Source organism: Symphalangus syndactylus, chromosome 4 (assembly GCF_028878055.3).
Source record: "Symphalangus syndactylus isolate Jambi chromosome 4, NHGRI_mSymSyn1-v2.1_pri, whole genome shotgun sequence".
Classification (NCBI taxonomy): Eukaryota; Metazoa; Chordata; class Mammalia; order Primates; family Hylobatidae; genus Symphalangus; species Symphalangus syndactylus.
The window spans coordinates 51,236,630-51,241,036 of record NC_072426.2 but is presented as its reverse complement, the minus strand read 5'-3'; the positions used below and the strand labels follow the sequence as shown (position 1 = coordinate 51,241,036).

Here is a 4,407-nt window from a genome sequence, read left to right as displayed (position 1 = left end):
ATTACAGCCAGAGGTGTGCTGAAGGTAGCTCACACAGGCTTCTGAGTGCTGAATGTATGCATCTCTACCCAACCCTGCAACAGAGATATCCCACTGGGAGCTTGTAATAGCCACAGTAGGAGTATTGTCACTACAGAAAGCAGCAAATGTTGTAAATCAGGACTCTTTTTTCCCCTGGAGAACTGGTTGTGGAATATTTTTCAGCAATCTACTGATGACAGCCCCATCCAACCAGACACTTTACTCAAACCAGAAGAGCTACCTAAAGGTTCGAGAAATATAGAATATGAAGTACAGGAGAGAAATGACGTGACCAACTGCAGTGGTGGGGACTTTAGCTTGCACTGCTAACCTTCTTCTTACAATTTTGTCCCAGGAAAAGAGGCCACCATAGTCCTGGAGGAGTTACTTCCAGAAGGTATGTGAAGGCTGTGGATCCAAGCAATGCAAAGGGTATACTCTAGTGGATGTTGTGATATGCCACCCAGATCCCCTGGTGAGTACGGAAGGACTTATTCCACCATCTGCTGGAAGTGCTGCCGGGTGTGTTGCTCAACTGTCAGCCCTGTCTGGAAATTACCTTTGCTCCAACTGAAGGTACCTGGCCCTCTTGATTCAACTCAGGACAATTCTCCAGGGTCATCCCAGTTTCAGAGCTTCCCATGGGGTCAGCTGAGGCCTTTAATGAGACTAAGCTGCAGTCCTACTTTGCCCTCTGCACAATCTTACTGCCTTCCCTTCCTCCACAGGTGTTGATCCTGAGAGTGCTTTGTTAAAAAACATTCTCCATGCTGACCTCCATTTTTGAGCCCGCTTCCTGGGGAAACCTGAAACAGGACTCGATGCTAGCAGCTGCCCAGAAGAACCAGATGGGCCACTGTCCTTGCCAGAAGATCTGATCTCCTGTATATGGCCACCACCTAACACTGCTCACTTCTACATCTAAACCTCAGGTAGGTGTGTCTGTTTGGAAGAACTGTAGGTAAAGGGAGTCTTCAAAATTTAGCTTTTAGTTTTCCAACCTTTATAATAGAGGATGTTGTGCTAGAAGAGGGTTTGGATGGGTGCAAGTTGGGTAAGACAACTTACAATATCTACCACAGTCATACCCTATATCATTTATTCTTTCCATACAAATAATAACAGAAAGAGCAACATGGACCTGACAAATATAATGCAATGAATCCTCCTACAAATACATTCTCACCCTCTCCCTAAAAAGGGAGTAAAAAAGTCAGTCACTGAATCTATCTCTGAGTGATGTTCATTTCTACTCCAATTTAGTCAAAATCCCATCTTCTTAGCTTGTATCCTAGGGATTAAATGATAAAAGTAACACCAGCAATTCACCCTATTTAAGATAATGAAAATGGATTTAAAAAATGAGGAAGGAAATGATAAGCAGTTGTAACCAACCATCCTCTTCTTTTTGAACTAATCACAAGTTTATTGTGGACATTTACAGTTTCCTCTACTACCCATTCAATGTTTACTATGCCTTCATTCAACACCCCAGCTGGCCTAAGTTCTTTTCCTGGTGAAACAATCATCATTTTTGTGCCTGAGAGGTCTGAACTCTTGGCGACCCTACTAGTATGAGGTTTCTATGGTTTCCGGGGGGATTTGTTTATTTTTTAATTGTGGTAAAACATACACAACATAAAATATACCATATTTGCCATTTGTAAGTGTATGATTCCGTAACTTTAAGCATATTCACAATGTTGTGTAACCATTACCATTATCTATTTCCAGAACTTTTTCATCATATTAAACAGAAATTCTGTACTTATTAAGCAATATCTCCCCCATTCCACCTCTCCCCACGTTGGTCCCTGGTAACCACTATTCTACTTTCTGTCTCTATGAATTTGCATATTTTGGATTACTTATATAGGTGAAATTGTACAATATTTGCCCTTTTGTGTCTGGTTTATTTTACTTAGCATAAGGTTTTCAAGGTTCGTTTATGTTGTAGCATGTATCAGAATTTCATTCCTTTTTAAAACTGAATAATATTCCATTCCAGGCATATACCACATTTTGTTTATCCATTCATCTGTTGATGGATGCTTAAGCTGTTTCCATCTTTGGGTTATTGTGAATGCTGCTGTGAACCTGGCATACAAGTATCTCTTTGACCTTTGACTTCTTGCTTTCAGGTCTTTTGGATATATACACACACACACACACATACAACACACACCCTTTTTGGATATATATACATATATGTACACATATATACCTTTTGGAGATATATACACCTTTTGGATATATATACACACACACCTTTGGATATAAATATATATATATGATATATATTTTGAATATATATATCTTTTGTATATATATCTATATATCTTTTAGATATAGATACTTGGATATATCTATCTTTTGGAGATAGATATATATATATATCTATCTCCAAAGTATCTTTCAGCCAGACTGTAATGAAGTCTTTAATAAGCCATTCCACAATTATTTTTGTCAGGTCAACTATTTAGGGGTGGAGTACATAATGAAACCAGTGAAGTCTATGGGCATGTGACCATTGCCTTACGCTTATTTTTCAGTACATTTATCCTCTTGATTAGAAGCAATGATGTATGTAGTTGACCATGTTGGTGAATAAGGCATTCATTTAGCACAAGTAAATTACTGCATAAAGAAGCAATTGCAGTAGGGCGGTCAAATCCATATCCAAAACAAACATCTGTGGGGACAATAACTATTCCCTCTATGATGAAAGGATGAAAGGATCCAATGTAAGTTACCTTACCTGATGACTGCCTCGTTCCTTCATGGTCAGGTTGCTCTATTAAAGGCTCAGCATTGATTTTCTGTTTCTCACAGATTAGAAACTGCAGAAGATAGTTTAGCTGTGGTTGAGAAAAATCCATGTTGAATCCATATATTACCCCATACCTACAGTCTCTTATTTCATAAGCCAACTAAACATAGCTAAGTAAAGAGAACAAACCAATATCTAGAAAACAGGCAAACTTAATAACTTGACTATTTAAAGCTTCCTTTGCAGAGGAATCTTCATTACTGACCATTACTAACCTACAAAGGAGAGCCACCACTCCATTAAAAAAAATGTTGGTACTTATCCCTTGCCAATGTATTATGTAATGTAAAAGTTCAATGAGTGTCCTCTAGGCCCTCTTGGTAGATGTAGTTAGGAACTCGGTAAGCAGACTGCACATGAAAATATGTCTCAACCTAGCTATTTCTTTAAGTCTTTAGGTTCTTTCCTATACATGGTATCAAGAAATTTCTGGCATCTGAACCACCTCTGAGTCTAGGTTTCAGAAAAGCAAGGGAAAAAATGGAACAAGTGCCAATTGTTTAAGATGAAATCACTGATAACTGCAGCCATGTTGATTAATTTGACCTGATCTAAAATTACTTACCCTTTCTTTTGTTTAGAAACCTTAGAGTCTGTTCCAACACATATAATCTATGTTCTTGATGTTCTAAATTAGAAAAATGGTACAATTGTGTTTGAGTCTTTCTCTCTTTGGTTTAATTTTATAATCTAGTGAATGCTGGAATATGACTGTAGTTATAAGTCTTGAGGCAATGAATGGTGGTAGAAGAGAAGGATAAGGAGAATTGGTACTTATTGCAAGTTATTTATGGGAAGTGAGATTGTTATAGACTCTTAAAGAAAGATAGTTACAACTTCAACATATAGAAGAGGAGGAGCCAATTAAGCTGAACTAGTGCATTAGAGCTTGGCAGTTTAGATACTCATTGCAGCTAAATCCTCCCAGGTATCTCCATTCCAGTTAAGGGTGGGGTTGGCAGTGTAACAAGCAATTCAAAGTTTCACATAAGAGACCTAATATGAATGTAAATTCATCTGTGTCATAATTCAGGGACTCATGGAATCAGACTCTATATTTCAGTTTTGGCTATGTCAGACAAAAAATGTGGCTGACAAATGATAAAATGTCTTTAGGGTAATTATAGTAATTCCTTGGTCTCTGATCAGGCCTTAAACAAGAACTTAGAACCTTGATGTTATCCTTTTATTTATTTAAGTGCTCCAGTACAATAGAAGTAGTCTGGCTTATGTCCCTCCATTCTGTTCTATAATGGTGGCCACTTGGTCTGTAAAACCTTGTCTTCACTAAGCATCCTGGTGGTCCCAGTGACTGTATTCTGGTGACTGCCAGTAAAGGTTTAGGTAACCTCCATCACTGTGCCCCCTCTCAGTAGTAACCAGATCCTCAGTGCTTTCAAATCCAACCAAGTCAGCCAACCAATCTCAGATTTCTATTTCCCTCACCTGAAGTACTTCTGTTACCAATTACTTTATGCAGCAGAATTCACTATAATTGGTTCAAGCAGATACCAGATACTTGGTAGTTAAAGAAGGAGGCCAGAGAACTATGCCCA

General features: G+C 38.3%; 1 long non-coding RNA gene across 1 annotated transcript; it reads left to right on the top strand.

The window, feature by feature from the left end:
• Window positions 1–374: 374 nt before the first annotated feature.
• Window positions 375–1,613, top strand: LOC134736469 (uncharacterized). Its single transcript, XR_010120487.1, has 3 exons — window positions 375–418; window positions 750–953; window positions 1,466–1,613. It is a non-coding gene; the product is annotated as an uncharacterized lncRNA (long non-coding RNA).
• The last annotated feature ends 2,794 nt before the right edge of the window (window positions 1,614–4,407 follow it).